General features: G+C 41.7%; 1 long non-coding RNA gene across 1 annotated transcript; it reads right to left on the bottom strand.

The window, feature by feature from the left end:
* Window positions 1-1,161: 1,161 nt before the first annotated feature.
* Window positions 1,162-6,864, bottom strand: LOC108918872 (uncharacterized). Its single transcript, XR_001964871.1, has 3 exons — window positions 6,620-6,864; window positions 5,349-5,614; window positions 1,162-2,358 (listed from the first exon to the last, which is right to left on the bottom strand). It is a non-coding gene; the product is annotated as an uncharacterized LOC108918872 (long non-coding RNA).
* Between the last annotated feature and the right edge of the window lie 7,295 nt (window positions 6,865-14,159).

Here is a 14,159-nt window from a genome sequence, read left to right on the forward strand (position 1 = left end):
TGAGATCGTATGAACCTGACAGGCCAGGCTATCGGAACATTGCCTCTCTAAAGTGCTGTTTGGCTGTGGGCCCAGGGGATGCCGGCGGCACCCTGACAGCTAATTGTTAATTGTTCAAGGGGACGCCTCGTGAAAAATGCCTGGATGTCGATGTACAGTCCTCCCGTCCGCCACGCCGTTGCACATCTGGCCCGCTTTTTTATTTTTCATCTGGATAATAAAAGTATCATAAGGCCGTAATCGCACAGATCCATTTGTGTCGTTTGTCCTGGCAAATGTTATTAAAACATGAGATTTCCTCACCAAATGTATTTTTAACCGTGCTAATGTGTTTTTTTTTTTTTTAGCATGTCAGTGCTTGACAGCTCCACCATACTTGCTAGTCAGCCACGGGGGAAATTTACATGCATTTGAATTCGCCCTGCCAAGCACTGCCATCTCCCACTGACAGCCCATTTAACTAGGTGATAAGTTAATCCACATGACAGTGAAAGGGTCGTTGCGTTTTTGCGCTAGTCTCTTTTGTTGGGAACAGTTCTTGGTCGCGTCTTGGAGAACTGCCCCGCTGGTCAGTGTACACTGAGCTCACATCATTGACTTAATGATAAACAAGTAGAGCAAGTGACTTTGTTCTCTCTTGGCTGTCACTTGGCGAGGAGAGCTTCTTCTCACTGCACTTCGGAGGAATGCGGCACACATGTGTACTACCAGTCCCCCACCCCCTGCCGATCATGTTTGAAAACCCCCTGAGCGCACACCCACCACAAAGCAATACTTTCACATTCAAACACTATAGCTAAAAGGTCATTCTGTTACTCTGCAATGACAGGTAAGTGGAATATCTGTCACTGTTACAAATTAGATGTGTTATGCATATTTAGAAAAGGACACAGACGCATGTGTTAAATGGGAAAAATAACAGCAGGAATCTTAGTGAAGAAAGAGATGCACTTGTGAAATGTACTCAATCTGAACTCCAGCACTAAATATCCAGCTGTAGAAGCGGGCACGATTGGGTAAGATCGAAGCCTAGTTCAAGCCACATAATAATAAAAATAATAATAATAAGAAGAAGAAGAAGAAGAAGAAGACGAAGAAGAAGAAACTGATACCAAAACAGGAAAAGAGAGACAATTTGTTGTAAAAGGTCATGCTGTGTGTATTCTGACATTACTGTAGCAGTGTATGGATACAAATTTAGTTCAGTAATGAAACAAAGGAATTGCAGGACTGAATCCTCCCTATTTGACAGAACAATCATTGTTGGCAGAGAAATATGAGTCAGCCCCTAACCACTGTGTGGAGAATAAAAAGAAGCTTTCACATAGTTGCCCCACAGCATTATAATAGGGGTGAGAGAGGTTTATGATTAAATAACCATTTGTTTTCATACATCAGAAATTAATCCTCAAAGCCTGCTGCAGCTTTAAAGTAGAAACGATTAGATTCGAATCGAACCCTGCCACCTTTAGTTCTCTCAGCTTCTTCCCATACCAAATGGAAGATCACCAGGGTAATTTGTTTGCCGTTTTGTTCCATTAACAATTTGTTCTGCATAAGTGTGCTGCTGCTGGTATGGAAGCAGTGGAGGTGTCCGTGCTCGTGTCAAACGCCCACCAACCCTGCTCAGACGTGACATGGCATGTCATCTGCCAGTGTCAGAGTGCAACTGCTAAACGTCGTGTCGTGTGGCCTCTGCGCAAACGGGTCGGTGAGCAGGCAGCTTTTCCACTGTGTTCAGCATTCAACAGCTCGGGAACGTTTCAGCACAGCTCTTCTTGGCTCCAAATGTGCCGAAATCTTGGACGGATGCGCTGCCTCGTGAGTGGCGCTGCAGCTTGGCAAGAGGGAGTCCTACTCTGCTCGGCCTTCTGGCGTGGACCGAATGATGGCTGAGCATCCAGGAAAGACACACAGCAGTTTATCTGGCATAAAGAAAGGAAACATTGACACTTTATTACCTATACAGATGCCAATTGCATCGATGCCACTTTGGAATGTTACCAGTGGAGTAGCAGCATGGTATGTAAGCCTTCAGAGTAACAGAAACGGAGGTAGAGTATGGCTAAAACTGGCCAACTGCAGTCAGCTATGGCATTCCGTCACTGACTGTAGCATAATGAATGCTGTTTTTGCAGGTCAGTGACAGCTAAAATGTACCTAATGTATAATTACATATTAATTAACATTAACATTCAGCTGCTTATTGTCCGTCGATGCCGGATGACCCTGCTTTCCTCCCTGGAGTCGTTTCCTCCCGAGACACTTGTTGAGGAGGTGCCGGGGTTTCTCTGCAGCTGTCCTGGCCCATTTCCCCCAGGATGCATCAGTCCTGCTGTTGAAAGGACAGTGTCTCCTCTGGAAGCAGGAAAGTGTAGACAGGGTAAACAAAGAATGAGGCCACCTGGAAGAAACCATCACTATGCTACAGGGGAGTACGGCACTATCCTCTATTGCTTCAAAACTGATGTCAGGTATTATTGTTTGACACTACATCCTCTTCTTCAGCTGCTTGGCGGACACTTTCATTGAAAGACATCTACATAGCCTACAGTTTTTCACCTTTACACAGCTTGATTGTGTAGCTGACTGATGTATTAAAGGTTAAATATGAGTCCAATAGCATGACCTGTCAACAGAGTTAAACATGCAGCGATCAAGTCATAGGTCCTGCGCCTTGACCACTCCACTATCTGCCTCCCCTTAATAAGCAGCAACATAAACATGAGTTTTTGGAATGTGCTGCATTTGTTGTCAAGAACGACAGACGTTCTATCCAACGGGCCAAGTTACTCATCTGTTACTGAGCTCCGGTTTTCTGTGACGCCTAGGCTCCGATCTGACTTCCTGTGGAGAGCTGCACTGCAGTCAAGGCACATTTCAGAAAAATATCTAATTGGAGAGTTTATCCCTGTACTGTAGTTAATTTACATCTTGCTTAGTGAGAAACACAATGGAGTCAAAAATTAAATTCAAGTTTCGTGAACGTCGATTTTTCCACATTAAATCCGAATCAGTGCGAAGTGGAACCTTTGGTTTGGTTTCCGTTTTAGTCTAATGTTCAATTTGTTGTTGGGATTTTTTCTTTAATTCTTTTTGACGAAAGCATTTGGAAGCGACTATATGTTTTAAACCAATGAGTAGAGTTAGTTTAAGGACAATTGTTCAGAGAACAATGACATAAAACACAAATGTCAGGCAGGAAAAGGGAGAATGGGCAGTGCATCCGTATCTTTGCAAAGGAACAAATTCTGCCTGCAATCAAAAATACAATTGTTAACACAAATGAAAGATGTGCATGAGCAGTGTTTTGCAGCTTCCCAGCACTTAATGCATGGATGAAATTAATTCAGAATGGGTGAGTGGACTCCGTGCTCAATAACAGAAAAGAAGAGTAAAAGAGGCAAAAAAATACAAGAATCTTGTAAGCCAGAGGAGGCATCGCTCTCCTTCATTGGTTGCGGTGACCCCTCAAAAGCGTCCGTGCCCCGAGGGCATGGGCCAGGCCGACTCCCGCGCCAAAGCACCCCCCACCCCGCACCCCCATGGGCCAATCCCTAGCACCAGACACAACCCCATTAGCTACAGCTCCACCAGGTGCTCGTTAGAGCCAATCAATACCGGCTACTACGGGGCCCAGCGACGGCAGCGCCTTCTGCCACAGCTGTGTACAAGGGTCCCTCGGACTTCACAACTCCTTCTGTCCCAAGTGCCTTCTTCCCCTGAGCGAGGAGGCTGAAACGGTCAGCGTGTGTGCAGTTGGTGACCAATAACTGGTTGAGTGCAAAAAAAGAAAAAAAACATATGTGCTCTCTTTGTCTTTATATGACCTAATAAATAAATAAATAAATGTATTGCATATATTTATATATGTATATAGATTTATACAAGAAACTTTTCTTGGTTCAATGTCTTTCTGTATGAAACACAACAGAACGTAGTGTCTGACAAAAGTATAATCGTAAAAATATATATTTGATAGTATTTTCTTCCATATATCATTTTGTCGGAGTGCATGAATCTACACAGCAGAGTTAAAAAATTGAATAAATTTTTCAGTATTTCTTTGCTCTCTCTTATAGCTAATCACACAAATATGCAAAAAAAGAAATGCTGAAATCTGCTGTGTGATTAAGATGTCTTTACAAAAATATTTTTTAGAAAATTGTCTTGCCATATGGGACTCCGTATAATTGGGCAATCATACTAAGAAAGAAATTCAAGCCTACAGTTGCATTTACAAGACCCTTCTATAAGTAAACAGACAACTCGTGTGTAAATAATTCAGCACTTAACATTAAATAAAAGCTTTTGTCACTTCCAATAATGCGAACACCCTACAAAGCGTGCATTTATTCTCACGTGGTACATACATATTTACACAAACTGCTCAGAATTTAATTTGTTTTCTTTAATTTCTCTCTGAAATATAAACACCTCTGGGTATAGGTGTCATGAAGCAGGAATCATGTTGTGCTCAAATGAATCTTGATGTACAAATGTATCATTAAAAAAATAGAGCACACAAAAGGGATTCAAGATGGCCATGACAAAAGAACAATGAGAAACAGGGCTGCAGCTACAATCAAAATTAGTATCTTGTCAATAGTCATACAGCCAAGTGCAGAATTTGTCTCAAATAAGATGACAGATTCTATTCCAGATGATGAAAGTAAAACCATTAAGATGTTGCTTGTTAAAAAACAGCTAGACAGGAGGAAAAATCCGGCGTCTACATGAATGGTGTAAGCATCCCTCTCCTTTACAGGGAGTCTTTTAATCTCTGCAGAACAAAATGGAGAGCAGATCGTTTCCCAATTAATTTGCTTTCAAATTGGAGCTTTGTAACAAAATCAGAAAGAACAAAAAAAAAAGAAAGAAAAGAGAGGAAAGAAAAAAATGACCTGGTGTTGTGCGAGTTTGTAGCTGGAAGGTAAGTCCTGCTTATATTGAAGCAAAGTTCTGAAAATAAGCAAAGAACAGATTTATTGATTTTTGGTGGAGTCTGGGTGTAGAAGAGAGAAAGAATAAAGAAGTGCTCTTTGCCCGATATGTCCAAATGACATCCCATGAGGCCCGCTTAATGGTGGGGGAGGGGAGGAGAGGGGCGGGTGCCTACTATGTCTCGCGGATGGAACTGCCCTAAGGCTAGGTCTAATGGTATTGGCTGAGCCTGCTATAAGAAGCTCTTTTCTAATAGCCAACTTTGTGCGAGCCAGAAGACAGACAGATATTGATTGGTTCAAATGCCCTTGAGTTGACAACATCTGAAATGAAAATCCACCAGGCAAGCGCAAACTTTCTGCAAGTTATGTTTCTGGAATGCGATTAGAAAAGTAGGAGCTCACGTCAGAGGTTGGGGTAGAGGGTGGTGGGGCAGTGGGTGGGGCATGTTGTTGGGGTAGGTGGGGCGCCTTCTCCCTTTCTCCGCTGCCCCTCCTTCGATGTCCATTTCACCCCACACGGCAGTTCAGTTGATTAATGTACTTCATCGGAGTGTACACACCCTCCATGCTCCCTTGAAGCACTAATAATCTCATTGACATTGAGCGCGATTCTGCTAGATATTTCACCCCTTTCTCTTTTTTCTCAGCACCATTGACGTGTGGGCACCCTGGAAAGAGGCGGGAAGTAGCCATTTGATATAATCTGCCTCATGTGATTAGGTGATGCCAGAGGAAGAAAAATCACTGCAGCTTGTCAATCAAACATAGGACTGCCCCAATTGTAGTACAGTGATTTTCCTAGAGAGTAACACAGTTATCATCTATCAAACCTGTATTGTTTGCTATACAATCAATCTATAATGGGGTTTAAACTGTGCTTCAAAATTTTATGGTCTTAAATGATACCAGTCTTTGACATGGTTCTGATGTAATGCATGACATTAACAAATGAAATTAAATTGATTTCTAATACCTACCAAACCTTTCTAAGAGCATCAATGGGGAATGTGGTCTAAGAAAAATAAACTGATGCCATATGTCTTTGTTTTTCTCCTATGAAATTATCACTACTGTTGTATCCTGAAATTGATGGCAGCGTTGACATTCCATGCCAGAGAGAGTTGCGAACCACCACTGTGAATCCGACAGACCCAAGTTCTAATTCCACCCTCCTGCCGTAGTACCCTTGACTAAGGTACTTACCGGTTCCGGCTCCTGTTCCTCCTATTCTTTAAAGATTACCCAGATTTTTAAAAAAGGGAAGAATAATTCTAAGTATCTTAACCCTGTATGTCACTTTGTAGAAAGCCGTCAGCTAAAAGAATAAATTATAACATCAGTTATTTTGAGGTAAAGTTTCGATGAGAATTGGTGTGGGTGTGAGGATTCATTGCAAAAGGGAGAAAAGTCTAATTTCTTTAGGACTAATTACCATCTGTATCACTGTGAACAATTTTAGATCAGTTTCAGTTATTAAACATCACTGCAGTGACACATTATTACTCCTATTACAGTTATTATATGTTGATCTGTTATAACCAAACATCCTAACAAACATGAAGGGCTTTAGTAGGTGAGGGTAATATGTAGTGTAAGGCCAAGCACACAGTAACCTTCCTCAAACACTGATATGTTTGAAAGATACAGAAACAATTCAGTTTCCAAGGACTCACCTAATAGCTAATGACACCGCTCAAGACCGATGAGCTCTTCCTGTGCAGAAAACCGGCAATTTGAGAGAGTCCCAGTTCAGTTGTACAGCTACAGGAGATACAAGATTAGAAACAGAAAGGACAGAGAAAAAAAATACTGCACACTGCGTCAAGTAAGGAAAAAAGGAGGTTTGTTTTCAAAAGCGAGACAAATGAATAATCCTCTCTGTGAGTTCAACCAAAATGCGAGGCCCGCTGGAATCCGTGTCTTGTGTGCGTCCTGTTGACTTTCCAAGGGGTTGGGCGTAGGCAGCTCCGTCCCTGCCTCTTTCTGGTAATCACACAAACTTTGCCGCCGTGCCTTTCACAGCAGCCCTCCAGGGCGTTCATCGCCTTCCATGGCAAAAGTCTGCTCATCTTGTGTATTCATAATCAGCCCACGCACAACAGAGGGCCCCGCCGACAACTAATTGGTGTTTAGTTTAAAGTCCATGTCCCACATGCGGTGTTTCCACTGTCACACTTAAAAATATCATTCTGTGCAACAGGACAAGCTTTCTTTCCTCTCTACATAACTGTGTACAAATTCTGTTTCCATGTACAGGATGTGAGGTGCATAACAACTTCATACAAGTTTTGTACAACAACAAGTTAATTGTTGGGTTCAGTTGAAGATACTGTATGAGCAACATTAATTGTGTGTTACTTAAACTTGAATAAACTCAAAAATACCATTTATATGTAAGTGGTACAGATCAAAATTTTAAATGCCAGGATTTTGTGGATTTGGCTGAGCTACTTATTATTAAGGCAACAGACACAAAGATAATGACTTGTAAATATTATATGCTAAATAATATTAAGCCCTACATTAGGAGAGATTTGTTGAAGCGCTAGTCAAACTATCTCAAGTCCCTCTAAATTCCCTCTAAATTGCCTTCAGATGAAATAAGTTCCTTTGTTCTCAGTTGGGGGCATGGTGGTGCAGCAGGCTTGGCTGGGTCCTGCTCTGTGGGAGGTCTGGGGTTTGAGTACTGCTTGGGGTGCCTTGTGATGGACTGGCATCCTGTCTTGGCTGTGTCTGCTGTGCCTCCAGTCTTGTGCCCTGTGTTTCTGGGTTAGGCTCTGGCTTGCTGTGACCCTGCTTGGGACAAGTGGCTTCAGTGTGTGTGTGTGTGTGTGTGTGTTTGTTTGTTCTCAGTTATTAATTGCTTACAAAAGTGTACACTGCCATAAGGATTGGAACAACGTAAGATTTGAAAAAATATTATAAATTACAAAGAAAAACATGGTGAAACTAAGAACAACGTTTGAGTTTTACATTTGTAATCAGTGCTCATATGATAAACCACATAACTGATAGGCAGTTGTAGTGCATTGCATTGTACTGTACTGAGATTTATTTTTAAACAATTTAAAATACATTTAAATAATGTGTACATGAATTAATGAAAGTTGTCTCCTTTAAATCAAAACTGATTTTGCACTCATTTATCTTCCAGGCAAAAGCATGATTTCTGTGCAGACTCTAACATTTAGAAAGTTTGGGTGAAGTGTTAACAGTTCGTTCCCTACTTACAAGATTAACTGGGACAGACAGCTGGTTCGCTACTTGAAAAGTTCTTAAGTCAAATGTGAAACAGGCTATGGAATCATCACACACACACACACACACACACACACACACACACACACACACACTTTCTGAACCGCTTGTCCCATAGAGGGTCGTGGGGAGCCGGAGCCCAACTTGGCAACACAGGGTGTAAGGCTGGAGGGGGAGGGGACACATCCAGGACAGGACGCCAGTCTGTTACAAGGCACCCCAAGACGGACTCAAACCCCAGACCCACTGGAGAGCAGGACCCAGTCCAACCCACTGTGCCACCACGCCCCCTGTATAGAATCATCAAGGCACATGAAACTTCTTGTATAATGTGTGCTAGCAAAAACTCCTTTTTTGTGGAATTTTCTCTTATTACAAATATTACAATTTCCTCAAATACATCTGATAAATGAATAAATGTAAATGAGCACATATAATGTAAATGTCAGCAGTCTGGACAGATCCACAGTGTGAGGCAACAGCAGAGTTTCTGAAGTTGAACAGAGCATCACAGGAGACTGCCTCTCTCTCTCTCTTTAGCAGAATGTACATAACAAGGAGTCAGACTGCTGGGAACCGGGATGTTCTACACACATGTCTGGGCATTTTGCGTCCTCTCGCTGGAGTATTCACAACACGTTGTAAATAAGAGAAAATTGTTTTGGTGCTTACCTGAGGCTTCTCAATGCCTTCTTTCACTCCGCACATCACAGAAATTTCACAATTACCTAAATACAAGCAAAAGGAGTGGACCCAGTTCCAAACTATAGGATACAGGCTACAGATCTGTGCTACATGATGTAAAAGATGTGAAATGGACAGTAAAGTAGACTTGCTGATGTACTGTACTGATTTTGTGTGCTGAATAAATCGCAATAAACACGGGTTCTACCATTAGTCTTGAAGTATATCTCTTATTCAAGGGCAACACAGTTACTGATCCTGCTCTGCCTACTGATGAGGGAAGATTCAAAGGTACTGGTTTCTGGATGTCTGGTTCTGAGCCATATATGGGTTTAGTGGATGGCCTCAGTCAACTCAACTGGCCCCGAAACTTTCAGCGGCATTGGAATTGCCAACAGTAAGGCACCTGAAGGGTGACTCCAAGGCCAAGACATGACAGCAGGACTCATGTGGGATGAAGGAAGGAGGAGTTCTGAAAGGCTAAGCTCATGATAGGTGGAAATGTGTACAACTTCAGTGGTTGCAATCACATGTCTGCAACCATGTCTCTTTCTCTTAATGTAATGCACAAATTGTATTTTTGCTGAGATGTATGTTGCTTTGGAGAAAAGCGTCTGCTAAATGAATACATGTAAATGTAAATGCAAATGCAAAGAGATTTGGGACTGAACTACAGCCAGTATACACTCAACTGTTACAACAAACCTTTTAGATCACCCTTTTAATTAACCAAGTAATTTCTTGTTTATTCATATTTTTTAACCTGAAGCTGGGCTGCTGCTCACTGCCACTCCATGTCTCAACAATAGGATGTGGAATTAAATTACTGTTGTTTGTGTTAAAAATTAAAAAGGGTAACAAATTAAACACCTTCAATTAAATTTGTAATATCGTTAAATTACAATGGCCACAATGATTCTTGCATCTTTTCTTCTCTTAAACTTGTTAGCATCCAGTTTAATAATTTATCTTATCAGAAACAAATATTCTGTGTCCACACTGCCTCTTGTGTCTGTTCAAAACTCAGTTTAATTTATTCATAGTTTATTATTCATAATGAATACTGCCATTGCCATTATAATCATATGAGCCTGCGAGGAGAGTAAAGCAAAAAGCAGTCCTGGGCATTAAAAGTGTTTGAAGCAAAGTGAAGCCATGTGGGTTTCACTTTAGTTTTAATTGTTTTACTTAGATCTATAGATTTCTGAACACAGTGCTACATATACTCAAGAGGGCTTCTAAATGAAATATTGAGTTCAAAGAAATTTTGGACCACACAGAGGAGGGGCAGAAAAAAGAAAACCTGGGGGCTATAGTAGGGTGACTCCTCGAGATCAAAGCCTACACAAATCTTCTGGCAGAAAGTATGATCACCAGTAGTCGGCTGAGGGTAAGGTACGATACGGCACATCGAGCGATTGGAACATAGACGAATCCACATGGAACATATCCGCAGTCTAGCGGCCCTCTTCTCTGGCCGAATTTGCAGAATGGAAATTGGGTGCTTCATGGTCATTCTTCTCACCGAAAAAGGAAAATATCATATGTACATTTTAGAACGAAAATCTGAAAAATATCTTTTTGGTTTTTGGTAGTTCTTAATAATAGTACCAGAGTATTTCTGCAAAAAAAAGCTTTTCATTATTTAAATCATTTAGAAAAAAAATATTTAAATATTTTTAAAATTGTGAATATTAAATATTTTAATATTATTAAAGTATTAATTATATTAATTAAACATTATTGCATATTTACATTTTTTTGTGATTTACTTCTAAAAGGTAATGTGCTCAGTATCGTCTGTTTTCGTTTTAAATTTTCCCTCAATGGAGTGATGAGATTGGTTAAGACAGTGTGATCAAAAGGAAGCAGGAAGTTGATGACTGGTTTTGGGAATAGAAAAGTAGTCATAAAGAGTTAATAAAGTGCTTGAAGGCATAACCATATCCAGCCAGTGTCTATATAAAGAAATGAGTCCACCACCTTCATTCAAACCACATGTGAACACCTGTAGTGAACCATAACAGCAACCACTTCCTCAAAATTGTGCTTGAGGTGAGGTGTATATACCGTAGTTCACCTGAAAGGTCCTTGCAGTTACTCTGGCCTCTACATGTGGATGCTCAAGATAATGTGAATGCACATGCACATTAGACCATAAGGAAGGCTCCAGTCGAATACCAAAATCACAAGGGCTGGAGAACCGGAGGGGACAGAGTACTTGCAGTACTTGCAATGCAGAAATTCAAGGTTATTCTTTGCAGTGTTGCATATGACAAAAAAAGGACCATTGTAGATAATCTGGAATTACCATTTGTCACATCTACAGGGCTGGTTAGAATTTGAAAGGATTTTAACCTGACGAGGAGAACAGGGCGATTCTCTCATGCACACTTTGTGCTTTGTCAAATCGAAAGCATAAAGGAATGGATGGAGAAGGCAGGTGGGGGGATGTGGGGTATTCTCTGGGTGATTTAGAGTAAAATCCTTAAATGGCAAAAGTAGCAATACATCACTTAAATGTAGGTATGTTCAGATATTCGCCGAACCCTGATTTGGTTTGTACTAAGATGTTACACTGTGCAGCAGGGGCCTCTGGGAGAGAGATTTTCCGCTCAGCCTCATTCTACAATGCTTAGCATTTCAACATAACTGGCACAGGCCAGGCTGCTGATCAAATATCGGACATCTTTCTTCTTGAAGAAGTAAAGAATTGTGCTTTCACTCAGCCATACGTGTATATTTTTATAAAGCCAACAGGCGTGCAATAGCCCTATGGGTTGTCTTAAAAGTACTCAACCCTACTTGGTCTAATAAAGGGGGGGTGGGGGGTATGGAGTGGCAGGGACGAACAAAAGCACCAGGATTGGCGAGGGAGTCAGAAACAGCATTTAGCACTTTGCTGACCTTGAATCCACCTTTCCGGAAACGTCCTCAAGGAGCAAAGATTTTTTCCAGTCATTTTCAAGTCATTTCGCTTCCCTCAGGAGAGAATAAAGCGCTTGATTGACCAGGGCTCTCAGGCCAAATAAAGCCATGGAAGATGGGCCAACTGCCCTGGTGATGTGAAGGAGATGTTTAAGAGTTCCAATTAAACTAAAGAAAAAGAAAAACTCCCAGAAAGCTCTGGGTTCCAGCTGGCACCCAAGGCAGGGGCTGCTTTGGTGGTGGTGTTGGGTGGCCACTGCAGGGACGGGTGCCTTGCCAACTGTGAGGTTATCAGAAGAATCTGGCAATCCCAGAGACATCCAAAAGGGCCCGAAAGCTCCAGAGGAAGTAGGCCTGCTACCTGTTGCTTTCTCACTTGCAAGAACTAACGGTAACTATCCAAATTTATTCTTCGGACACACAACATAGTATGTAAGTTTCCTCAAAACTGACATTATGTTCATATTGTATTTCACATGAGAATTAAAGATATTCACAAAGTGCCACATGTATATGTTCTTAAGGCAATTTTCATAGTTTTTAAATTATTTCCCAAGAGAAATTAAACAATGTTATAGAGGTGCATTGGATCCTTTGATTTTCAGTATGCTTAAGTTCAGATCATTTCATTTGTGCATAAGTGTAGAAATTTCCATTTTAACAATGACTGCATGAATGTATTGTGACAAAAAAAGATCCTTATTAAAAAAGAGGATGCAAGGATAATAAAATGAAACATAGCAAAATACCGCATCCTTGATTAATAGCAGTGGCAAAGGGTTACCTTGTGCATCATTTTAGATAAACAATCATTTTGTTTTCTGGAGATGAATATGAGAAATAGTTTATTGTGCCTCTGTGTGTGGGGACTGGGGTTTCATTAGAAGCCAAGCTTGCAGAATGGCAATTTACATATAGCAACAGGTGCTCCACTGAAAGGGGTGCAGAATCAGGGTAAAATAGAGGCAAAGAGGGCATGCCAGCCTCTATGATGTGAGGGCTGTTCTGCGCGATAGAGCCCTACACAATATTGCAGCTTGGTCCGATTAGGATTAATCGCTCCTTTTCCGTCTTGTGTAGATGTTGCTGCTTTCTTCACTGCAGGAGCCCCTGGGCTCTCTTAGCAATAGGAGTAAATTAGTGTGCACCTGTTCCGGCAGTCAGATAATACATCTCCCGGGGCTTGCGTCTGAGTGAAATAAAATGTACAAAGAATAAACAGAATTTCGCAGCTTTATTATAGCAGGACCAAGTTGCCCCAGTTCATGGTGCTGATGGTGTTAGGCGAAGGGGGGTGGGGGGAGGGGTACTGATTTTGCAGCACAATATTCCATGTTGGACTCGTGTGATTTATTTAAGGCAAAACATAGATTTAAAAGTGTTGGGAATGAGTTTAATTTGTTTTAAACAGGTTTGCATATAAAAATAATAAATAATCGGACATGTCATGTGTCCAGTAGAGTGTGTTGCTGTGGTCTGGGTGCGTAGACCTTACGCTGTGTCTCACTTCATATCGAGTGAAAAGCTTTGCAGCACCCTGGGGAGAAGATTTAAAATGTGACCCTTCTTATCCGAATCACGATGAGCAACGCGACATCTCACAGACCTGCAATCGAGCAGATCCCGAAAATCCGCCTCTACACCGATGCTCTCGGGGGTGGACAGAGTGCCCCACCCCCTCAGGTGTGGGTCATGCATTTCTCTGGACAGACAAACCACAGCGTCCAGCTGGGTTCAGACCTGGTCACTTTCACCAGAACTTCGAGCCCCCCCAACTGGCTCCTGCCGCAGCCTCCCCTTTAGGCCGAAGCTGACAGGATTAGCCCGCTAATTGTTTTTAATCTCTTGTTCTCAGGAATGGGATAAGGCCACATTATGGAGGGAATATTTAAGAGCATTTCACACCTTTCAGATCATATTGCATTAATCCACAGATTAAAAAGCAGCCGATGGACGAAAGCCTCCTTGGGGCGGCCTGAAAAGGCGGGGCTTCTGCACGCGCGCCTTGGCCTCCCGCCACGTCCAGTGTCAGTCAATCAGCTACAGTGTGCGTATAGCGCAAGAGCTGTATGATGGGAGTAAGTGAGACACACCGATGTAGTTTGATCAGGGGCAGAGGCAGCGGTAAAAACACTTGACGGAACACGAAAGACATTTCGGATTAATTCAGATTTAGCAGGCATAAAGTTTCATCGATGACAGTAACGATTTTACAATGCGCAATTTTCCTACATCCAGCCATGTAGAGTAAAATTTACATCTAGAGGATGTGAGTTGGTTTGGGTTAAGGCATCTGCTAAGTAACTTGATAATGGAAAAAAAAGACACATACAAAGTTATCTT

Source organism: Scleropages formosus, chromosome 24 (genome assembly GCF_900964775.1).
Source record: "Scleropages formosus chromosome 24, fSclFor1.1, whole genome shotgun sequence".
NCBI classification, from domain to species: domain Eukaryota; kingdom Metazoa; phylum Chordata; class Actinopteri; order Osteoglossiformes; family Osteoglossidae; genus Scleropages; species Scleropages formosus.